General features: G+C 42.9%; 1 protein-coding gene across 3 annotated transcripts in view; it reads left to right on the top strand.

Annotated features, from left to right (window-relative positions):
• Positions 1-7,004: 7,004 nt before the first annotated feature.
• Positions 7,005-25,584, top strand: part of ARHGAP5 (Rho GTPase activating protein 5) — a 43,484-nt gene continuing 24,904 nt past the window's right edge. For 2 of the 3 annotated variants that reach the window (XM_081858444.1, XM_081858446.1), the window contains exon 1: positions 7,415-7,569. The gene's annotated coding sequence lies outside the window, so the exon portion shown is untranslated. Of the gene's footprint in view, positions 7,138-7,414; positions 7,570-25,584 lie in introns of those variants that run through there. The other variant, XM_081858445.1, reaches the window with a different exon arrangement.

The following is a 25,584-nucleotide window of genomic DNA, read 5'->3' as shown; positions in this document are numbered from 1 at the left end:
CATCTGCCTCTCACAAGCCCCTTTTGTGTTCATGTGATAAATCTAATCTCCCCTCTAGCAGCTCCCATAGTGTCTCATTGATTGATTCAATAACGGACGAAAGCTTTCTGCCTCCGAGACTATTCTCTCTATAAAAATTATAGTACACCTAGCATATTTATGAGTTTGCATCCAAATAATTGCAGGTCTCCGCAAGAGGCCTTTGCAAGGTTTAGGTAAAGATGCATGACTCTGCTGATATATGGGTGATCTACTGTTGGGTGTGCAAGTGTCTTACATGCATACAACTTTACTGTGCTCAAGGATCCTCCTGTTCCCAGATTACAAGGTTGTTGCTCCTTATGCTAACATGACTGCAAGGTCTCCAGTTTAATTGATTGATAAATGAATGCATCGTCACTGCCACACCCGTGTCTGGCTTGCACGTCTATTCCTTTTGAGGGTAATGAGGCTACATGAAATGAAAAGTCCTTCCCACAGGTGTGCCTCTGTTTTCCTATTCTTAGCCCTCACACAGCAAATTGGCATTGCTAAGACTGAATGCAATTCTCTCCTCAACGCAATGCCTCTGCTGCTGTTAAAATGCTATCTGTACATGGCTGCAGGCATGTATTGGATAGTGCCCATGCTATCACTGACAAGAGACACAACATGCACTTGCCATGCCTGTGCGTCTCTGGTATACAAGTTTTAAGATTTGATTTTAAACTGGTTTTCTTCTTCATATAGTTCTTTGAAAGAAAGCTGCTATTGCAAGCTAGGCTACCACTACCCCCTCCCGCAGCAATGCCCCACCATTTCCATAGGTTTATTGTTTTTCACTTCTGTTTCTCCCCACATATACCCCCAATAGCAAGGCTATCTCCTTCCCCTCCATCACTTTGAACAGTTTTAACACAATTGCTGTAAGATCAAAGCTACAGCTAAGGTAGTGTTTTGGGAAAAGGGATTGTCTGTACAAGCCCTGCTTAGGGGGCGGGAGGGCATTACACAATCGTAAAGGGCCATTCTAGTTCCTGTAAAGTTTACAAAATCTGAATGACAAATGTGTAATAACTTCTCCAATTGAATTCTTTCGTGTATTGGCTGGATATGTCATAACATTTGGCAGCCTGCCCACAGGAAGTTTTATCTTCCCAAGGGCTTAGCATGAGGAATGGAGCACTACTTCTGTGGGGTTGGGTGAGTCCAATTGCGTTTACGCAGAGGCAGGCAGCATTTGGAAGCAGATTTCACCAAGTGGTTGGAAAGAATGCTTCGGATGCCCCGTGAACTATTAGCATATGCTTAGATGCAGCTGTATCTGGAAAGTGGGGCTGTAAATCTCCATGTGATCACTCTTATTTCCTCAACACGCACCTTTTCTAGGAAGCCTTTGGATCATTCCCCAATTCCATATTGTAACTAAGCCAAAGTATGTGTAACTGAGGTAATTCCTCCCCTGCCTATCCATGCCTCTGTTTCTTTCCTTCCTCCATTTGTACGCCTCCTGCGGGGAGGGATCTGTTGAGCCTGTTGTTTTTTGTCAATTGCCATGTGCATAGATATCACTACATAAATAAAGAAAATAATCCTCTGCTCAGTAGATCTGGTGGAAGCTCAATACAGTGGTACCTCTGGTTATGTACTTAATTCGTTTCGGAGGTCTGTTCTTAACCTGAAACTGTTCTTAACCTGAAGCACCACTTTAGCTAATGGGGCCTCCTGCTGCTGCCGTGCCGCCAGAGCACGATTTCTGTTCTCATCCTGAAGCAAAGTTCTTAACCCGAGGTACTATTTCTGGGTTAGCGGAGTCTGTAACCTGAAGTGTATGTAACCTGAAGCGTATGTAACCTGAGGTACCATAGTAGCACACAATCGAGGAACTCCATCAAGAGCTCTGACTGGCAGCAGAATCTAGTCTAGACAGAGTCGTAAAATAATTCAATGGTTCTGTTACTTCATATTATAAGCTTTGATAGTAGAGACCTCTAATAAATGGTGGAATGCCAGCATGAGGTCAGTCATACAGTTTTGCTGCAACCATAATCCATACCTGAGAATCAGCAATACAGGTGAACTTTACTTTATACCATTTAGCATTTTGTCTGAGCCTCCATAAAACTGAAGTTGCTTTCTTCAGACACTTTCTTTCCATCCCTTCATTTTCTGTGTTGAAGTGTGCCTCCACACCACTGACGCCTAAATAAGGTACAGCCATGGGTTTTATCTGAGCAAATATTGACTCTTCCTCTAGAAAGATTAATGATGGAGAAAGAGTGATCATCATTCTGTTATCACAGTTGCCAAAATCATTGTGAAGCGGTACATTGGAAAAGTAAATCATTCAGTGATTAAATGATGGCAGTGATCTTCTCTTGTAAATCACTATTATGAAGCAAGATGTATGTTGCATATTTTCCTGTGCTATAAATGGTGAAAGGTATTCTCTTGACCTATGCCCTCAACAGTGTTAGGTCAAAATATGAAAAAGATAACTTTATTCAAAAAATTCAGCACCTTACAGTCTGATCCTTTAAGAGGAGCTCTACTGGGTCAGATTAAAGGCCTATCTAGTCCAGTATTCTATTCTTGCAGTGACCAACCAGAAACTTCCAAGCAGAACCTGAGTGTAACCACGCTCCCCTTTTATGATAGCCAGCTACTGCTATTCAGAGACATACTGCCTCTGACAGGCGATGGACACTAATCATGGATAGCCTTATCCTCTACAAATTTGTCTAATTTCCTTTTAAAACCAAGTTGGTGGCAATCATATCTTATGGGAACAAATTTCAAGCTGTATGAAGTACTGAATCAGCCAACATTCAGCTTTATTGGTAGCCTTTTCCTAATATTATGAGAGGGGTCCCCATGTACTTTTTCCACAACGTGTAGAATCTTGTACACCTGTATCATCTTACTTTTTCCTCTAAACTAAATGCCACAACCTTTCCTTATAATTGAATTGTTCCTGTCTCATGATCATTTAGCTTGCCCTTTATTGAATCTTTTCTGACACTACAATATTTTTTGAGGTGAGGAGACCAGAACTGCATACAGTATTCCAAGTGGAGCTGCACCATAGATAACAGTGTTATGATATAGGTAGTTTTATGGGGATGTGGGCGGTGCTGTGGTCTAAACCACTGAGGTTTGAATCCACAACAACAGGGTGATCTCCCATTGCTCTGTCCCAGCTTCTGCCAACCTGGCAGTTTGAAAGCATACCAGTGCGAGTAGATAAATAGGTACTGCTATGGCAGGAAGGTAAACGGTGTTTTGTGTGCTCTAGCACTTGTCACAGTGTCCCATTGTGCCAGAGGTGATTGAGTCATGCTGGCCACATGACCCGGAAAGCTGTCTGTGGACAAGTGCCAGATCCCTCGGCCTAAGAAGCGAGATGAGCACCGCACACCAGTCACCTTTGACTGGACTTAACCATCTGGGGTCTTTTATCTTTACCTTACCATAGGCAGTTTTATTTTCAATCCCTTTCCTAATGACGTTATACTTTTTCAAAGCTGCCACACATTGGGTTGGCATTTTCATTTAGCTATCCTCTATGACCCCACAGTCTTTTTCCTGTCAGCCTTCGCATCCAACTAGTGTATGTTAATTATTATTATTTTTTTGCCCCATTGCAACATTGCTAACATTGAATTGCATTTACCACTTTACTAAGAGAACTTTATGGAGTTCTTCACCAGCAAGCTTGGCTACATCACTAGTCATCTCTAGCTCTAGATTGTGAACAAGCAAGTTAAAAAGCATGGATCCCAATACTATTCATTTGGGAAGTCCATCTAAAATATGTGCTACTAAGATTATTCTTGAACCTTTGCATCTTTCAACCTGTCTAGTCAAGATCCTATAATACGCTCTCATATGGTCAGTGTTGGCCATTCAAATTGTATTCTATCGTTGGGGCCTTTCCTCATAGATTGGAAGAGCAGTGAAGGAACTGGGGGCCCACCGTAATAATGCTGGGAGAATGCCAAGGTGACATTGTAGATCAATCCCATCAATATTGCATTGATTTCCCTACACACTGCAGAGAAGAGTATCATTGCACATAACACTTTGATGTTGTGGGGTGGTGTCTGCATGGCTGTGGATTGTGATCACTGTTTTCTCTGTGGAGATATTCCCTGATGTTAGCTCCATGTGTCTGGAGTTGCCACTTGGATTTTTGGCAAACATCCTTTCATGGGGGTAAATGCTACCAGTATTCTATAGCTCCATCCTCTCCCTTCCAGCCTTGCCTGTCTTGTACACGGCAACTACGGCCTTGCCCATTGCACTTGAGTAGCTTGTACCCAGCTAGTTATACTTCCACACCTCCATCACGTGCAATGATGTTTTTAAGACAGTGCAATGATGGCACTGACTAGGTAGCACCAATTCCAGAGATAATTATCCTATCCCACTGGTACACCCCTGGATTTAATTGTTTACATGATTTGTATCTCATACCTTCAAGAGTACACTCTTCCTGCAGCAACTTACAATTAAAATGAAAATACAAAGTAAATAAATCAAAAGCAGTAGAACAAACAGGTAAAAGCACACAGCCCATGCAACTGAAGGAAGCACAATAGAATAACATTGGTGTTGCAAATAATGGATAGGGAATTTCAAATTTATTCTGCACCATCTCTGAAGCACAACATTAAATAAACACATTAATCTAATTTTAATTATGACTGCTGTTGCAAACATTTCACCATGAATTGTCACATCTTTCTCAGAGACAGGGTGGTCCTACTATTAGGCAGAATCAGGCAGCAATTATGTGTGTCATGAAATGTCAGCAAATTGTTAATTTGTTATTACTGCATTTTTACTGGTGGTGGGGGCAGTAACATCAGGAAACATCTCCACTTACATACCTCTGGTATTTTTGTGCTCTAGGTTCCAAAATAATGCGGCTGGCTACTGTCACTTACCCTTCACAGAACTACAATTCCCAGCACCCTTAACACACTTCAGTTCCCAGGATTCTTTGTGGGAGGGAAATGTACTTTCAATGCATGGTATGTATGCAGCTGGTGGAGGGGACAGGGTGCCATGTGCTCTTTTGCCTCTGGCAGAGAAAGGGAACAACACACATTTCCCATTGATCAGTTTAATCTAATAGCGATTTAGCAAAAGAAATCTGCAAGTGAAGGTGTTTTGTATTGGTTTCTCTGTTCATACATGGTTGATACATATCAACTCCACTTCCTTGAATCCAGAACTAAGATGTGTATACACAGGACTCTAGTATCCCATGCACTTATTATTATATTGTAGTTCCAATAATGCTGGGTGTTGGAGGGACTTTTTAAAGAATTTTTCTTCCATCTCTCCCCGGGAAACAAGCTGACAACACCAACCATCTAGTTGCTTGCTACTCTCTGGCACGCAGGAAGACCTGTTGCTTATAAATGTACATTTAATGTATTTGAACATTCTGTCATGTTAAATATTATCTGCACATGAGAAGTTAGTGTGTCAGGAGAAGGCTAGGCTGAAACACTCTCCATGGAATGCAGTATTTCCACCTAATATTCTATTTCTGATCTTCAGGAGACAGTGTCAGTGCTTATGTAGCCAAAACAACACTATCCCAACACAAGGTGTATTGACAGACTCTGAGGAATGACAAGGTTTGCAGAAGTACAAAAAACATAAGCAGGAAAACCCTAAGGTAGAACCCTCCCCCCCCCCCGACTGAGCATGCATGCTCAGTGAGCATGAAATGTAGAGTAACTGTGGGGGGTGGGTGGGAATGGAATAGCATGTCAAGAAAATGAAAGAGGAAGAAACACAAATATAAAATGGGAAGAAAGAATTCTCTCATTGTTTGGATAGGTTACTGTGGTTCACAGACAGAAGTTGTTTTTTTAATGGCCACAAGAAAGGAAGTGAAAGCCATGCATAGAAATCAACGGAGAAATCCAAGAATTTAATGTGCAAGAAAATTTACAAATAAATTGATATCTGCCTAGGAACCATATACTCTCAGTGGGAGATTAGTGGCCAAGTAGGTGTTACTTGTATTAGACATGGCATTGGACTCCAGAATTAATTGGGAGTTTGTGGGTGGCAAATGCCTACAGCTTACACCAGTGTTGTCTCACAACGCAGGGGGCTTTCCCTGTTGCTCTCCTTGCAAGTTAAATCACACATACAGTCTTGGGGCACTTCAGTTTCAGAACAGAACAGAACTGCTTAAGAACGCACACATCCTGGCCACCTGGCACACTGTTGACTCTATGGGTGTAGTCTGGGGGGGCAGCTGCCACCCCAAATCAAGAAAATTCATTAAAAATACAAAGCTAACTGAGGTTATGCCCCCCCCCCAACAAAAATTCTGGCTATGCCCATGGCTGACTCCACCTCCTCTTCCTGCCAGGTTAATATGCTGCCCCCCCCCATAAAGGAGGGGAGCTGCCAGAGGGCACTTTGCCCAAAGTCCTCATACAGTACACTTGTTGCTAACTTTTCTCGAGCTAAGCTCAGATGGGAAGGTTCAACTCCCCTTTCCATGTTGGTTACAGCTTATCGGCTAGCCTTGTTTAAGTCACTTCTCCTGTTGCAGTTACTGTCCTGAATGCTTGGGTGGATGGCTAGATTAATAATAAAAAAGGTATTAATTCCGAGCGACTGGAGTTTCAAGTATGGAGTTTTAGTTAACTGCCCACTTGGATTTTCCTCTCTTCAGTCGCAGGCACATTTCGCAGGCGATGCGCTCGCCCACTCCCTCCCTTAAGAAGAGCCGAGGATGCCACCACAGGTTTTCCAAGGACTACGGCTACGGGCATAAACCGCGCGCCCCGGGGTGTGTGTGCATGTCCCAAAATGTCCCTTCTTTACTGTACTTCCACACACTCCTTTAAAAAATCCCAGGGGCTGAGGCGGGGACTATGGACCGCCTCCTTTCTCCCTTCCTCCTCCTCCTGACGGCGCTTTCGGCCACACACACACACACATATACAACCCGGCCAGGCTCGCGCCCGAGAGGCTGCTGTGTCGCGCGCATGGCGGCGGCGGCAGCGGCGGCGGCGCGTGGGCAGGGCTTCACCGGAGGAGCCTCGCGACGTCCGCCCCGTGGAAGGAACGGAAACGTCTCTCTACACAAGGTCCTTCTGCCGCGCACGCGCAAAAGCCCGGGTAAGGCCTCGGGAGCGCGCGCGCTGAGCCGCGGCAGCGGGGCGAGAACTGGGAGGAGGGGGGAGGGAGGGAAAGGCAGGGAAAAGCTGCTGAGGTAAAGTTAGAGGTGGGGGCGGGGAAACAAGGGAGCGAGGGAAGGAGGTGGGGGGGGCGGCGGCGGCGGCGGAGCGTAGGCGCGAGGGAGCGGGCGGGCGAGCGGCTCCGTCGGCGAAGCCAGTGCCGGGGAGGCTCGGCCGCCGCCATTACTAAGCCCAGATCACCGGGGAGGGAGGGAGGGAGGGAGGAGGAGGAAAGAGGAGGAGGAGAGATGGGGCCAGGCCGCCGGGAGTTCCTCTGAGGGAGCTGCGGGTCCGGGAAAGGGACGACGACGACGAGCCGCCGGCGCTGAGCGAGAGTCCCGGGAATGGTGCCGCGGGAGAGCCGGAGACTGAGGTGAGGAGGAAGAAACCGCTCCTCCTTCCCAACTCCCCCCCCTCCCCCCACACAACTACACCCAGCCCCATCAGCTGCCGCACCGCCGCCGCCGTCGCCGTCGCCGCCAGCAGCAGCAGCAGCAGCAGCCCTGGGGCTCGGGAGTCGGGGCGGTTGCTGCTGCTGCAGCCGCCGGAGAGGTGGAGGCTGCCGCCAGTTCCGAGGAGGGATGGGGCCGCCGTCAGCAGCAGCAGCAGCAGGAACTGCTGAGTGAGTGAGAGAACTGGGAAGACCGGAGCTGCCTTTTCTTTTCTCCTTCCTCGCTTCCTTCCTTCCTTCCTTCCTGCCTCGTCCGAGTCTGCTCCATACCTACACACCCCGCGGAGGGGGAGGGGAATGGTCGGACGCCTCCCCTGCTTGCTTGCTTGCTTTGGTCCCAGACAGGTGATGAAGGCCTGAGCCGGCGGGGAGGGTCGGAGCCTGCTCTACCAGGCTCTGGTGGCGGCGGCGGCGGCTGCCAGCTGGTCACGGCCCCCCCCCCCCCAGCGAGGGAGGAGGAGGAGGAGATGAGACGGCAAGGAAAGGGGCAACCTACCACCTCCTTTCTTCCTCTGCTTGACCCCCCTTCCATTCTTTCTGCTTTTTTAAAATAATAATAATAATAACCGTAGGTCTTCCGTTCTTGCCTTTCTCTCCAGCACCCCACCCCCTGTTTCTCTTCTTTCTGGTCGTCTCTCTCTTTCTCCCTCTTCCTCCCCCCCCCCATCTCGCCATAGCAAACTTTCCTCTCAGGCGCGAGTGGCCTGCTCCTCTTCCCCCTCCAACCCTTCCCAACTCCATAGGGTGGATAGGAGGACTTTTGGAAACGGCGGTGGGAGGCGGGGGCTGTGCGTGTTGCTGGTTGCAGTTCTTTCGTGTTCTTTCTTGCCTTTGTAAAAAACAAAAAAACACCCCCACCCCGGATTTCCTCTTGTCAAGGAAAAGCTCTAGATGGGAGTCTGGGAGTGACAGTTCGACGTGGGAAAGATGCACAATAACTTTAGTGGGAGGGTGAAGAGAAGGGGAAAGTGTGGAAACCTTCCCATATGTCCTTTTGTGCATGAGGTTTTTCAGCAACTCCAGTGCCGCAGATTTGCCCGAAAAGTAGGTGGGAAATGTTTTAAATCCAGACTAAAATAGGCCAGTGGGTGGGTGTGCATGTTAAGTTTAGGCTTTTGGAGATAATTAGTGTATTTTCCCTCTTGCTTAGATACTGCAATTGGCAGAGATTTCTTAAGTCTACACTGCACAATAAAAAAGGCAGTACAATTGATCCAAACATTTGTGGATCAATTGCACATTCATTTCAGCTGCCTGTTTAGACAGTTTTCATTGAAAGGAATTATGGAATTCATATTTGTGATCACCATTTAAAAATGAATGGAGAGTTCATAATAGAATCTCTCTGGCATGGACAACTATGAATTTTTTTACAATCGAGTATATGTATTTATTTTCTTTTATGTAGTATATATTTGTTTCAGAATATTAACGATTTCAGTCCACAAGTTTTTAATTGGTAAAGTTAGTTGTGAGTACTGTATAAAGACTATTGCCTGTGAAAGTTAGTGTCATGATACATCAGTTATAGTGCAAGCCTAAGCATGGTTTGTACAAAGTCCCATTGAGTTAAAAAAATCTTAAGAATGCTTGGGATTGCCCCCTTGCAGTGCAATCCTGTAATGTTTACTCAGAGGTCACACTAAATTCAATGGGACTTACCGGTACTTTCAGGCAAGTATGTGTAGGTTTGTAGCCTTCAACTCTTAAAATACTCTGTCATACGCCCCAAATTTGGAGTAAACACTAGTTAATTCTAAACTTCACTAGTTAATTCTAACTTAATGTTAAAAACCATTAGCTGTTTGGCATCTAATGAGCTAAGTAAATGGTTATTATGAGTGATAATTAATCGTGTTCATTCACCAGCAGAGTGGACTTCCGCTTGTGCAAGAGGACCTATTCCTCCCCTTCCTCCTGCAGCCCTCTGCTCACTATCAAAATCCACTTCCAGAATTGAGGAGCAGATTGAAGAAAGTGGGACTGTTGGGGAGAGGAAGAGGTCTCGCTGCATTGGTGATCTACCTGGGCAACATTAGATTTCACATTTTTAGAGGAAATAGTTGTTTTTACATATACATACATATATAAGTATGATTTAAAGCTTAATCCAGGTATTCAGCCTTCATTTGTGGATTGGTTTGCAAATGCTATTTACAACTTGCAAGACCATTTTAGCATTTTTCTTTGTACAAAATTTTCCTTCTGTGAGTTCTAGTAGAGTAGTGCAAATACAATCATTCAGTATCTTAAATATGTTTCAAGAATTTATTCAATCTCCAGGTAGTAAAATTTTATTGAATTATTTTGTTTCTTTTCTGTTTATAACTCATCACATCTTTCCCCCCACTGAGCCTATTTTAATCAGTAATAATATACTCTGTAGTCCATAAACCACTAACATCAGAACAGTGTAGTGAAAGACCTGTATTGAAGATTCAGTATTGTTATTTCTAGATGAGTTCTTTATTTTTAGTCTGCTAATAGTCTAGTGTGACTTTTTAACAGATCACGATCTTAAGGAATGTAATAAGATTTCACTTCCTAAGCATGTGCATGTTTTATATATACATGTACATGTACACATACACACAGAGCTTCATCAAAAAGTTCTTAAATAGTTGTTCTGGTGCATTTACTAAGGATTTGTTGCATTGCTTCTCTGATACTATTATAAGAAGTCTGTACACTTTATGGAACACTGGTATAAGTAAAGTTTTTGATGGGTTTGTGAAACATCTTGGAACCTTGCTGTTCATGTTCACTTCTAATATCTGTTTCATTAGAAGATAGGTTTGAAATAGTCAGGCTTACCAAAATTTATTTAATATTATCAAATGAGCTGGTCCATTATTTAAGTTAGCTGGTGTTTGTAATATGAGGTGTTTAATATTTATAACTTACTTAGTTGCCTTAATTACTTTAAACCCTAACTTTATGAAAGGAGAAGGAAATAACTACTTTGATTCTTTGTATATTTGACAACAATGTATATATCCACAGTAAATCAAATGATACAACAAATTTCTCCTGCGGGGAGTACTTATATTGTTGGAAGGACTTTGACAATGTGTTATGAAATATTTAATAGGACAATGTGCTCAAACATTTACATTGGCAATATGTAGTCATTGAAACTGATAATATTTATTTTGAAAAGCTGCTTTTAATCCAAATAATTCATTTGTTGATTTTTATTTTTTACTTGATATAAGCAAAACATTTGAAACTATACTAATTATCAGTATCTTTGAACATATGGGCTCCTTATTTTAATAGTTGATTCAAACTTTTAAAAAGCAAAAAAACTCCCATAATATTTGCACAACACTATTAATCATGTGTGGCTCACACATGATTAAGTGACCTGGTTTCCCTGCATTAGATATGGAAGCAATAGTTGGGAAAGCATTGAGTCTTTTCCACTGTGAATCTGCTGTACAAATATTTTGAAGCTTAGAAACTGAGTAATGAAATCTGTAACCTGTTGAGGTGACACAAGTCAGTGTGTGAGCTTGAGTATTTTGTCTTTTGGGGGCATTCTGCACTGTAGACTTGTCAGGATTTTACTTCCCAGCATGTTGTTAGACTTTCTCCTTGCTACTTCCAACTTTCATCAGTATTTAGTGTGAAGAAGGATATGATTATTCTTGCTAGGTTTAGGTGGAAGGTTGGAAGCAGCAAGAGCAACTCAAACAGAGGGTTTTTTTTAAAAGTTGTTTTTAAATCCAAAGCCTGATAAGAAGTGAAAGATGAGACTACCCCCTCCTAAATTCTCTGTGTGCAAAAACACATGGAGTAGGGTAGGCTGGGTTCTCACGCCAGACACAAAATGGGATTCTTCTCCCTTCAAGTTACTGTATTTTTTGCTCTATAAGACTCACTTTTTCCCTCCTAAAAAGTAAGGGGAAATGTGTGTGCGTCTTATGGAGCGAATGCAGGCTGTGCAGCTATCCCAGAAGTCAGAACAGCAAGAGGGATCGCTGCTTTCTCTGCACAGTGATCCCTCTTGCTGTTCTGGCTTCTGGGATTCAGAATATTTTGTTTCTTGTTTTCCTCCTCCAAAAACTAGGTGTGTCTTGTGGTCTGGTGCGTCTTATAGAGCGAAAAATACGGTACCTTCATTGCAGGGGAAAGTTATGAAAAGAGTGAGGGGCTGTCTCACCTTGTGTAGTGCATTCAGAAAATGGATGAGCAGCCAGCAAATTACCAGTAGTGGTTAGCACTGATGGACCTGGGAACAACATTTTGGATCCCAACATTACTGTGTACAAATATATTTAGTGATATGTGTGCTCATGAATTGCAGCAGTTACTGCAGTTCGTGAACTCTGGCTGTGGTCTGCACCATTAGTTAACTCAGACTATGTTCTGCATGTAAAGGTAAAGGGACCCTGACCATAAGGTCCAGTCGTGACCGATTCTGGGGTTGCAGCGCTCATCTCACTTTATTGGCCGAGGGAAACGGTACCTGTTTATTTACTTGCACTTTGGCGTGCTTTCGAACTGCTAGGTTGGCAGGAGCAGGGACCGAGCAACAGGAGCTCATCCCGTTACGGGGATTCAAACCGCCGACCTTCTGATCGGCAAGTCCTAGGTTCTGTGGTTTAACCCACAGTGCCACCTGCGTCCCTTTGTGTTTTGCATGTACTTGCTGTCAAAAACTGTGTCTGTACACTAGGTGTGTTCAGACATTTGCCTCAACAGGTGAATGCTGTATGTGTAGGTAGAGAGCAAGGGCATGCAAACCCTGCTCCCAGTGTCCCAGCAGCTCTTGGTGCTCTGTTTCTATCTTCCTCCATGTTAAATGGGCAAGATATGTGAGGATTTATTTTTAGGCTTGCTTAAATGCCTTGCATGAATAAGGATCCTGCTTTACCAGGCTCCCTCATAGTGTGATATATTTTTCTTGCATTTAAACAAATGTGAATAAAAGCCCACAGACCTCCACACAGGGAAGAAAATATGAAGAGCCCTACTTGATCAGGTCAAAGGTCCATGAATGCATTTGTTAATGATAGACATTTTATTATGCTTGATGGCAATTATGTTCAATGTGTACATACTGCTTAGGCCAGGGGTTAGGAACCTGTCACCTTTCAGATGTGCAGGACTCCGATCAGCCCTAGCCAACATGACCAAAGGTCAGGACTGATCAAAGCAATGTCTGGAGGGTGATAGGTTCCCTTTATAGGCCCTTCACACCTATAAGCCTTGGGCTCCTCATATCAGAAATATGTTACAATCTTGGTGGGAGTCTGCATCCTGCAGCACCTTTCTTCTCCCTGCTTCTTATTCCCCTACCAACTCTCTGTGATAGGAGGACACCAAATAGAAACAGAGAAGGGTGGCAAGAAAAGTCACCTGCTCTACAGCTCTTGACCCAGACACAGTATGCTGTGTAGTGGGCCTGTTTGGCTCTGTCACCCTGTCATCTTCTTAACCAGCACAAGTTCTAGGGGTGGGATGGGATGGGGGCTTGCACAGTGGGAGGCAGCCACAGCTGATTATTAAGGAAATGGAATATGTTACAATCAAATCTTACATCAGGTATAGCCAGCATTTCCTTAAATCACACATAAAGTGATTTAAGTGTGTGACTAACTCTCCACCTTTCCCTGTTCTGGCTGTGAGGTATCACGACTTGTTGGCAAAGATGTGGAAGTGCCAATGGGTGGCCTGGGTTCCCACTGGATCATATCATTCGTTAGTCTCTCTGCTGCCTCCCCCCACTCCTCCATGTATGAGCCTAGAGAGCTCCTCTCTGGCTGGGGGAAAGAGCTTTCCTCAAGGGGAAGAATCCAGGAAATGCTAAAAAAACAACAAGGAAGAGGTGGCAGTGGGGCAGGGGGAGGGAGATGAAGGCTTGCAGGTCCTGGAGATGAGAAGAAAAAGGTTGGAATGGACCTTTGGATGGGTGGATGGGATCCTAACAGAGGGATGGAGGAGTAAGGAAAACAAAAGGGTTCCTTGCCACTCTTGCAGGAACGACAGATGTCCTGCTGTGGAGTTGAATTTGCACAAACTAAATATACGCATAATGCCACTCAGCCGTATTGCTGGTGGGGTTATGGTGTTGTCAATAGGTGTCACGAGCAAGGATTCACAATGTAACACTGGGGGGATGTTTCATTGCTGTGCAAACAGGAGGAACGAAACTACATGACCCAGCATGCAGCGAAGCCAAGAACCCAGCTTCCATCAAGGGTTTTTTTTGTTTTTGCGATCAGGGGTGGTGGGAAGACTGTAATCCCAAGCTACTCAAACAGGGAACTGGGAATCAGTAGTAAAAGCCCTAGATGATTTTATGGCTATATCCACAACTTAAAAATTGCATTCTTCCTTTCAGTGGAATCCTGACAACTATATTTTGATGTAGGGAGATTTTGATTAAGACAGAGCCCTGTTGGATCAGACCAAAGACACATCTAGTCCAGCATACTGTTCTGATAGTGGTCAACCAGATGCCTATGGGAAGTCTGCAGGCAAGAGAGCTCTCTCCCTATTTTTCAGTTTTCAGGAATTAGTATTCAAAGGAACACTGCTTCTGACCGTGGAGGTAGACCATGGTCATCATTGATAGCTCTGTTCTCCATGAATTGGTCTAATATTTTAAAACTGCCAAGATTGGTAGCCATCACTTAATCTCATTGGAGTGAATCCATAGTGCTTCTTTGAACAAGTATTTTCTTAGTTCTGTCTTGAATGTTTCAACTTTTACCTTCATAGGATGGCCCCAGGTTTTAGTATTATGCATAATTTTAAGCACCTTTATTAAGTCTATTACTTAGGAGTCTTTGGTGAGGTGCTTTATCAAATGCTTTTTGAAAGTCTTAAGTACAGTATACAGTATCAATGGACTCAATCCTATCTATAGAACTCTAAAAACGATGCAGAGCTTTTCCTTGCAGAAGCCATGCTAGTTCTGCTTTAGCATGACTTGTTCTTTGATATGCCTGGTAACGCTATAATTATGCTTTACATATTTTTTTCTTGGAACAGATGTTAAGATACCTGGATTGTAATTTCCTGCATCCTCTTTTTTAAAAAGAGTTAAATTATACACTCTTCAGTTCTCTGGTGTGGAGGCTGATATAGGGGACAAGTTACATATTTTTGTTAGAAGATCAGCAACTTCACATTTGAGTTCTTTAAGGTGAATGCCATTCAGACATGGTGATTTGTAAGTTTGTAATTTAACATTAAGGCAAGGAACATGTATATTGTCACCACCCTTGGCCTCAGTTCTTCGGATTCCATTCTTATAAAAAGTTAGTTGGGGCACAGAGATCTGTCCTCCATCTTCTGCTGTGAGGACTGTTGCAAAGAATTCATTCAGCTTCTCTGCAGAGAATTAAGCATTAAGAGTTGATGCAGTTGGGTTTGTTAAGGATGGGACTTGCATGTGTGCCCTTGTCTATTGATACAGAGTTTGCATGCCTGAACGTGGCTGTTGTTTCATTTGAAAACTGAATGTTTGAAATACCCAGCAGCTCAAATATGGGTCATTCATGTTAGAATAAAACAGAAGCTTCTGATTAAGCTATCCAGTTAAATATTGTAGTGCTTGATTCAGAGGAAGTTAGTCACGTTTTAGTTTTATTAAAATCAATGGGACAAGTTAGTTATAACAAACTTAAACACCATTGATTTCTGTGAGACTAAACCATGACCCAATTTAATCTGGGTCTAGCCATTCATATTCTCCCTGTTAAGCCAATAAAACTTTATTTAATACAAAGCAAAAATCATCAGCATATTTATAAATGCAAAATGCCTGTTTCCCAAACTGTCCTATCAATTATGTTAATGCCTGAAAAAGTTAACATGGATCGGTCAGTATTTGTGGTCTGCTTGAATAAAACATACAGTAATGTCTTAGTATGTAGATCTACATCTTGGGTTAAGAAGGAATCTGGTTAGTCTTCTTCACAGCTAACATTGCTGCTGATATAATGATTAACTGTGGTTAAGCTTGGTAGGGAAAAATTATTCTTCAGAAGAGTAGGATAAGTGAAACAGCATGCAGTTCTGCAGTTTCCTCCCAATTGCTTAGGCTTCATTAAGCATCATATTTGCAATAGCTGTATAACTGAGTCCTTGTACCTGGTTGCTAACTTATACATAGGAATTATTTAGTGGCATCTAAGGTTTTTTTTTTTTTTTAAATCAGTGTTGGTGAACAATTAATGTCACTCTGATTGATAAATTCTAAGAAATTATTTCCTATTTTACTCAGTAAGTAATGCATAGGAGGAAGACGGTTAGTGAAGTATGATCATTTCAACAATTTATATTCTTGGCTTCTTTCTAGCATGGTTGCCACAGGGCCACTTAAATACTGGCTCCTTGCTGCTGCTTTGCTCCTTCCCTTGTGCAGCTGGCGAAACAAACCAAGAAAGTTGGCTTCTTTAGAAGCCATTAACCATAATTCCTGCTACTCATGTAACAGGAAGCTCTGGTTAACTCTGGCCTCCTAGTCTGCTTTGCAGCTTGTGTGAAGAGAAAAGCTGCAGCAAAGGGGCAGGTAGCAGGGCTTTGATTGTGTGAGTGCAGCTTTAATGTACAAGTTTTTCACTTGCTCATGGTGGTCTTTGCATGAATTTACATTTATGGGTGGAATTCAGTGTCACACTCTTCCAGCCTTTCTGCCTTTGCAAGCAACATCACAGCTTTCCACATAGAAGGATGCTACTCTCCTCCCCTTGCATGCAGTTCTTAGGGTTCTCACCTCTCCCGAGGAACTGGGCAATTAGTATTCATATATCACACTTCTTTTCTTGTGAAGGTGATGTTGCCCTAAGTTTTATATGGTCAGTTTAAAATATGGCTAGAGTTTGGTTAGAAAACAATTTTTGCATCAGCTGTCATATTCAAATAATTGTTGCAACTCTCATCAACTTGCAGTATATCATAAGGAAAGGGGGGATTTTTTAATTAGTGACTGAATTATCTATGACAATTAATTTCTTTAGATTTCTACAGGTCACCTTGGAGGGAGGACTCGGTAACTTTTTTTCAGAAGGATTCAATCAATAAAGGCTCCTAAGGAAACTGGTCTTTGGAAAGCCTTTGACCTGTTCTCAGTGGATGCTGCTTCCTTGCTAACTATGATTGTGCTCATATGCTCATCCTATATGCTTAATACACATTACTAACAACTGAGACTTATTTTAGAGACCTTGAATGTCAGGAGTTGGGAATTTAACAAGTGGCTTCTGTAAAACTCCATTGGCAACCAAGACGACAAATTCTAGTATAGCATCTCCTGTTAATGACCAAAGTGACATTCTCACCAAACTAGCTAAGTTACAGTCCAGGTTGATCCAAATACAACAGCATGGGCAACAAAATGTTGATGAAACAATTGATAATCAAGCCTTTCGCCCATAAACTGTTTCTCCAAAATGTATGGTTAAAAAGAGGGCTACCAGAGGAACTTTTAAGTGTATAGATGCAGAGCTGCAAACTCAACCCCCCTTGGGATACGATATGGTGAGGGACAATCCTGCCCTAAATCATGTGGACGAATCTTAAACCACTTTCACTAGGTTTCAGGTATCGGATGATTCTGCCTCCCACTTGTTGTTGTTTAGTCGTGTCCGACTCTGCGTGACCCCATGGACCAGACACGCCAGGCACTGCAATCCTATAAAACAGCCCACAATGTTTGGTAGCCCCTTCCCAAATTTACAGATGAGGCAGGTCAGGGGGTTACAGGGAGAAGAAGAGGTGGGGAAAGGTCAGTTTCATGACCTTGCCCTTCTGCTCGCATAACATTGGATACACTCATATGGGTTTAAAAGCTAGTGACATTAGTAACTGGTATTTTGATAACACCTTTTCATCTAGTCCAGATGAAGTAATTGTTGTTCTAATCTGATGTCTGAGGTCTCTGTTGAACTGGATTTGGGTGAATAAACTGAAACTCAGTCCAGAGAAGTTGAATATATTGATGATGGGGAGGTCTGTTGACTCTGTAGTTGATGTCCTTTTCTGGATTAGATAAACACTTGCTTTTAACAATCAGTTAAATATTTAGGAGTACTCCTAGATCGAGCTCTCTTATTGGATGCATAGCTGATTTGCCATTGTCACCCATGTCTTGCTAATGTTTATTGCAAGCCAACTTTCTTGGTTTGTTTCGCTAGCTGCACAAGGGAAGGAGCAAAGCAGCAGCGAGGAGCCAGTATTTAAGTGGCCCTGTGTCAACCATGCTAGAAAGAAGATTATTGCAATGTACTTGGGGTTGGGGTTGTTGAAAAGTATTCAAAAATTGCATTTTATCCAAAATAACTGCTACCTGCTGTTTTGGGAACATAAGAGAAGTGCTTGAACATCACTTCCAGTTGGTTTCTGTGCTGTTGAGAGTAAATAGAGCCTTTGGTGGCAAATATCAGTCAGAAGCAGGGATAACAGTTGGTAGGAAACAGTGATGGGCCCTGATTCAAATGATGACTGCTTTTCATTCAGAAAAAGCAGAATTGTTACCTATTTTTAAAGTGATTAGTTTATGGTTTAGACTACAGTCTTTTTGTTCTGTATCCCTGTTGCGTATTCCTCACTCAAGATGCCCAGTCTTGGAGCTTTACTACCGACTTTACTCTCTTTTTGCCTCATCTATATCTGCTTTTTTCAAACATCATTCTACTGATTACTCATGCTGGAATATGCCATCCTTCATGACTTCTTTCTATTTCTGTACCTATATCTCACAAGAGAATAGTCTCCAACACATTTTCAGGTACCAGTGTGCTGCTTGACATGTTGATTATATGCCTGTCTTTCTTGTCCCCAAAGCTGCCTTTACATGCTGTAATAGTGCCTCCTGAAGGACATGCTGTGGTGTTTTTTTGTTTTTTGCGAAAGTGCCCTCTTGTGGTCACAAGTAGTCTCATTGTCTGCACTGGTGAAAGCCACATTGTTTGAGATTTTTTGCTGCAGCAAAAAAACCCCAAATTGCTATAAAATAAATTGAAATCTAAACCAGCCAAGCATCTACATCATGGTTTAAATTATCACAAATGAGCCATGGTGAGTCTTCGAGTCACATTCCTTCTCCCTCTCTAGGCATAAGAGAAAAGAGCAAAAAATTCGGCTTTCATTCAGAATTGATTTCATCTAAAGTTTCCTGTTATGTATGAAATTACAGTTTATTTTAGCTGTACTTAGTCAAACCAAGATATCCGACTATTCTTTGCTGGGTGATATGCCACTACCGCCCCATCCTTAAACTTGTGTTTTCTTGCGTATTTCAGCCTTATTACTAGTCTACAAAAGATTTTACACGCCTGCTTATTACTCATAAGAGAAGCTGACAGGATGGACCAAGTGCTTCATCCCTCCTTTGCCAAATCCTTCTTATGAGTAAAAAACAGGCTAGAAAAGCATTTTGAAGGTTAGAAACTCAGTAGGCTAGGAAATGAAACTCACTCCTTCACCAGCCCCATTTTTATGGTTGATAGACAGCACCTGGTTTGAAGGTTCCCTAGAACATTCCCCTTACTATAAAGACTTATTAGGGTAGATGGGTACCAATGGTGTGATGTCTGTGACCAGCACCTAGTGCTGGAGTAGAACAAGAGGGGGAGATGGAGCTTGCTCAGGACTTATCATACTAGGAAGAATGTAGGAGAGATGGAGATAATTATAGTTATTTATACATACATACATACATACATACATACATACATACATGTATATACCATCTTTTCTCCAAAGAGCTTATGTGGCACTGATATGACACTTTCCCTCCTTTCCATTTTATCCTCCCAACAACCCTCTGAGGTAGGTTAGGCTGAGAAACAGCAGCTGGCCCAAAGTCACCCAGTGGGCTTCATGGTTGAGTGAGGATTTGAACCCTGATCTTCCAGGTCCTAGTCTAGCATTCTGACCACTACTCTACACTGATTCTCATTTCCTCATTATATTTTACATCCTCATTACCAGTCCGTTTTCACAGACTTCTGCTAGATTATTGCTCTCAGATAAATCTTCTTTGACCCTCCTCCTGGCATGTGCACTCTTACTCTGGACTTCGCATTGGGTCCACTGCTGACTTTGCTGTTCAGCTTGTGGTGGAGAATCAAAGGCAGGATTTGGATGTGATTGGAGGGGTTGCCAGAGGCCCAGGAGAGATGTCCATAGTACTTGAAATTTTGGGCTCTCTTATGACTGTGGGGCTCATCCTAGTCCAGGCATAGGCAAACTTGGCCCTCCAGATGTTTTGGGACTACAACTCCCATCATCCCTGACCCCTGGTCCTGTTAGCTAGGGATGATGGGAGATGTAGTCCCAAAACATCTAGAGGGCCGAGTTTGCCTATGCCTGTCCTAGTCCCTAGCTGTGCTGGATTTCTCCATGGAGTTCCATGTTTCTTCTTCCAAGAAAGTCTCCCCTGGATCTTGGTTAGGCCCTGATGGATGACCAATAGCATTGGCAAACAGCACAGGGGACTGGTGTTGGCAAGTAGCAAGGGCAGCCATTCTAACTACCTGGTACTCCCTCAGGAGCCCAGCAGTAATTGTGAGGCAGATTCAGCTGGCACTCATTTCCTTATTCTCAGTTCTTCTGGGCCTTGTCCTTGAGATATAAAAAATAAGGACATGAGTTGCAGCTTTAGTTGTACCCTGTCCTGTAAATAGAACACTGTATGTGAGACAGCTGCCACTGACTACTTGAGTGTCAGTTCTTCTGATTAAGAATAAGGAAATGTGTGAATGGTTGTGTGTCCCAGCTTGTTTCTTTACAGTACTGGATGTGAGGCAGATACATCTACTGCCTCTTCTTTATGCCCAGTGCCTCTGGGCTCTCCCCACAACATGTGTATAGAGGGCAAGGCCCAAACAAATTGAGAATTGAAAGGGAGTAGCAGCTGCGTCACACTAGACTGGCCAAAGAGGATGCTTGCTAAAGGAGCAAATCATGTGTGATAGTTAAAGGATATTTGCATTTTTTATGTTACCAAGTTTGGGGTGGTATATATGGAGCATCCCTTAAACGTTCAAGGTCAGAGGGTTAAGAAGAAAACTGCATATCACAACTGTGCCAGACTGGAATGCTTTCAGATATTCTGAGCAGATTAACCAACATAATCCAGATTGTGTGCTACAACAGGAGAGCAGGAATTGCTGGAGGCTGAGGAATATGTTTCAGTAAAAACACTCCATTCTACAGAGGAAGACAAAACAGTCCTCCGTGGCCACCAGGCCATCTGTCACGCAGGAAACTACATCTGTCCTTCCTCACTACAAATATGGCAATTAGTCTCTGAACCATGAAAACACAATATCAAGCAAGTTTCTCTAGGAAAAAATGATTTCAAATGTAGATTCAAGCAGAACAGTAACTGTTCTCCAAATATTTGTTTCAGAAGAAAAAAAAAAGCCTTTGAGTACCCCAGTAGACAACTGCTGAGGCACTAGATTAAAATTAACCATGTATATCATTAATACAAAGGATAGTCTTGATTGCAAACTATTATTATGCCAGTGACTCAGTATATTTTAGGAGAGGAGAGAATGAACCAAAATGTGGGTCACATAAAGGCCCCAATCAAAAGAAGTTACATGTTTGTGCAGATGAGCACTGAGTACTCATTAGTGTATGTTTTCTGTGCAGTGGTTTATGCAGCCACTGAGGCAAGATGGTTTTTAAGCTGAGCAATATTTTCCTGCCTTGGCAGTGGGAATTGCTGTGGTAAATTAAAGAAAACTTGAGATACATATTGAATTCTTGTCTCTAGCTTTATTGTATTGCAGGCAAAATATTTACAATTTAGGACATTGGTTTTGATGGGTGTATGCTCTCAATCAATTAGAGACTTGCTCTAAGTTTTTGTTTATGGCATATATGCATAGGTACCGTATATTATTGGAGTCAGGTTACCAAATTAAAACTCCAATTTGGTGTTTCAATCTTACGACTTATCTTTGCTTATGTCCACTATAAGTAATTAACACATGTACTAAATTAAACTTAAAAAACAACAACTCCTTGGGTTGGATGCTGAGGTACCATGTGTGATCAGAAAAGTATTTCTACTTGTGCAGGGGGACTCTTGAATTCTGCTGATTCCCTTCCTTCCACTGCAGCATCCCATGTTCTGTCCAGAAGGTCCACTGATTCTTAAATTCAGATAGCTGTGAAACATGGGAGTCTACAACAGGGAAAGGATTGGAAGAGCTCTGCATGTACTTTTCTGGATCCTATCGTATGTGGATACTCAGCATTTTTTTTTAAATTTAAAAGTCACACATGAAGATTCTATTTTCAACATTTCTGTCCTTCTTTCCTACTTCTAAGGTAGCTCAAAGCTGCTAAGCATAGAGGGTTGGATTTAGGGTTGCCCTTTGCAAATGGAAAGGACCAGTAGCCCCCTCCCCCCGACATACTGGCACCACTCCTCACACTTTTCTGGAGTGTCTCCGAACCTTCCGGAGAAGATTTTCAGGAGATACAGAGGACTCTAGGGGGAAAGAGGAATATGCAAGGTGTACCTCCCATTCCTCACTCCAGTTGGAGTGCCGTGTGAATGGAATCTTGTTCATGGGAACTGGGGTCCATTGGACCCACTGATATATTAAGCAGTGCTTGGTTGTTCATTCATTCTCTTATCTCTGGTGCATTATAATAAAATCAGCAGATAGAACAGATTATTTGGGTATGGGTTTCCATAATTGATTCATGAATGATCAGTTTTAATAAAAGAATGAGCTAGTTGGCCCTCAGCAGGGTTAGTAAAAGTTGAATAGTGGCTCTCTTTGCAGCTGCCTTGGGGAGCAGTCACTGTCCTTCAGTCTCTCATTCAACCTTCAATGCTATGGCTGTATTATAGGAATCTACATTGAGTAATGTTTTGAATGCTAAAACTTCTCAGATTTGTCCCTTTCTCTGTCACTAACAGTACCTATCCTCTGCTTAGAATAATTTCACCCTTTTTCTTGTCCCCTTTGTGTTCATTCTTTTGCATTTAGAATGCAGTACAGCTGCATCAGAATGCAGAGGAGCCTGAATTTTAATTAGGAAGAAGCTTGGAATAGTTGTCAAGTGCCATTACATAGGTTCTGTGATTAGTAAGAGCAAGCAAACTAGGACAGTGGTCTACAGTACAATAGTTTTAAAAGTTGCTGCTCTGTGCAATACTTTTCCTTGTAATTGTTTTCAGTGATATGGAAAGGTAAAGGTAAAGGGATCCCTGACCATTAGGTCCAGTCGTGACCGACTCTGGGGTTGCGCGGTCATCTCACTCTATAGGCCGAGGGAGCCAGCGTTTGTCCTCAGACAGCTTCCGGGTCATGTGGCCAGCATGACTAAGCCGCTTCTGGTGAACCATAGCAGCACACGGAAACGCCGTTTACCTTCCCGCCAGAGCGGTCCCTATTTATCAAATTGCACTTTAACATGTTTTCGAACTGCTAGGTTGGCAGGAGCAGGGACCGAGCAACGGGAGCTCACCCCATTGCAGGGATTTGAACCGCCGACCTTCTGATCGGCAAATCCTAGGCTCTGTGATTTAACCCACAGCGCCACCCGCGTCCCTGTGATATGGAAAATATTTATTGCTAATTTGTATAATCATCCTATATATTAATTATTCTCTACAGTGTGTATTAGTTAACTTTTCATTTTAAGGGTAGAGGAGCAGGAAAGAGAAAACATTTCTTGAGAACTATTTACAGAAAATTGTAATATCTTCTGAATTTCATAGAATCATAGAATCCTAGAGTTGGAAGAGACCACAAGGGCCATCGAGTCCAACCCCCTGCCAAGCAGGAAACACCATCAGAGCACTCCTGACATATGGTTGTCAAGCCTCTGCTTAAAGACCTCCAAAGAAGGAGACTCCACCACACTCCTTGGCAGCAAATTCCACTGTCGAACAGCTCTTACTGTCAGGAAGTTCTTCCTAATGTTTAGATGGAATCTTTTTTCTTGTACTTTGGAACCATTGCTCCGTGTCTGCTTCTCTGGAGCAGCAGAAAACAACCTTTCTTCCTCCTCTATGTGACATCCTTTTATATATTTGAACATGGCTATCATATCACCCCTTAACCTCCTCTTCTCCAGGCTAAACATGCCCAGCTCCCTTAGCCGTTCTTCATAAGGCATCATTTCCAGGCCTTTGACCATTTTGGTTGCCCTCCTCTGGACACGTTCCAGTTTGTCCGTGTCCTTCTTGAACTGTGGTGCCCAGAACTGGACACAGTACTCCAGGTGAGGTCTGACCAGAGCAGAATACAGTGGCACTATTACTTCCCTTGAACTAGATGCAATACTCCTATTGATGCAGCCCAGAATTGCATTGGCTTTTTAGCTGCCGCGTCACACTGTTGGCTCATGTCAAGTTTGTGGTCAACCAAGACTCCTAGATCCTTTTCACATGTACTGCTCTCAAGCCAGGTGTCACCCATCTTGTATTTGTGCCTCTCATTTTTTTTGCCCAAGTGCAATACTTTACATTTCTCCCTATTAAAATTCATCTTGTTTGTTTTGGCCCAGTTCTCTAATCTGTCAAGGTTGTTTTGAAGTGTGATCCTGTCCTCTGGGGTGTTAGCCACCCCTTCCAGTTTGGTGTCATCTGCAAATTTGATCAGGATGCCCTTGAGTCCATCATCCAAGTCGTTGATAAAGATGTTGAATAAGACCGGGCCCAAGACAGAACCCTGTGGCACCCCACTAGTCACTCTTCTCCAGGATGAAGAGGAACCATTGATGAGCACCCTTTGGGTTCGGTCAGTCAGCCAGTTACAAATCCACTGAGTGGATTTTCTCTTGTCAAATGCCTTGCTGAAATCAAGGTAGGCTACATCCACTGCGTTCCCTTCATCTACCAGGCTTGTAATTCTGTTCAAAAACGAGATCAGGTTAGTCTGACATGACTTATTTTTCAGAAATCCACGCTGACTATTGGTGATCACAGTATTCCTTTCTAGGTGCTCACAGACTGTTTGCTTAATGATCTGCTCCAGAATCTTCCCTGGTATTGATGTCAGACTGACTGGGCGGTAATTATTTGGGTCCTCTCTTTCCCCCTTTTTGAAAATAGGGACAACATTTGCCCTCCTCCAGTCTGCCGGGACTTCGCCTGTTCTCCAGGAATTCTCAAAGATGACTGCCAGTGGTTCTGAGATCACATCTGCCAGTTCTTTTAATACTCTTGGATGCAGTTCATCTGGACCTGGAGACTTGAATACATCTAAACTAGCCAAGTATTCTTGTACTATCTCCTTAGTTATTCTGGGCTGTGTTTCCTCTGCTGAATCATTTGCTCCGAATTCTTCAGGTCGGGCATTGTTTTCTTTATCGGAGAAGACTGAGGCAAAGAAGGCATTAAGGAGTCCAGCCCTTTCTGTGTCCCCTGTTTGTATTTCACCATCTTCTCCTCTGAGTGACCCCACTGTTTCTTTGTTCTTCCTTTTGCTACGAACATACCCATAAAAGCCTTTTTTGTTGCTTTTAACCTCTCTAGCAAGCCTGAGTTCATTCTGTGCTTTAGCTTTTCTGACTTTGTGTCTACACGTGCTGGCTATTTGTTTGAATTCCTCTTTGGTGGTTTCCCCCCTTTTCCATTTTTTGTACACATCCTTTTTTAATGTTAACTCAGTTAAAAGTTCTTTAGATAGCCACCCTGGCTTCTTTAGGCACCTTCCATGTTTCCGTCTCATTGGTATTGCCTGAAGTTGTGCTTTTACTATCTCCCTCTTAACAAACTCCCAGCCATCATGAACTCCCTTTCCTTTTAGTATTACTGTCCATGGGATCTCACCCAGCACTTCCCTAAGTTTTATGAAGTCGGCTTTCTTAAAGTCAAGAAATTGAGTCCTAGTATGCTTGGCTGCTCCTTTCCGCTGTATAGTAAACTTCAGAAGAGCATGATCACTCGCGCCTAATGATCCTTCCACTTCTACCCCACTAACCAGGTCATCAACATTTGTT

This window comes from Podarcis erhardii (genome assembly GCF_964252035.2).
Source record: "Podarcis erhardii genome assembly, chromosome: 1".
Classification (NCBI taxonomy): Eukaryota; Metazoa; Chordata; class Lepidosauria; order Squamata; family Lacertidae; genus Podarcis; species Podarcis erhardii.
Note: the sequence above shows the minus strand (reverse complement) of the source record. Positions and strands in the feature narration are given on the sequence as shown.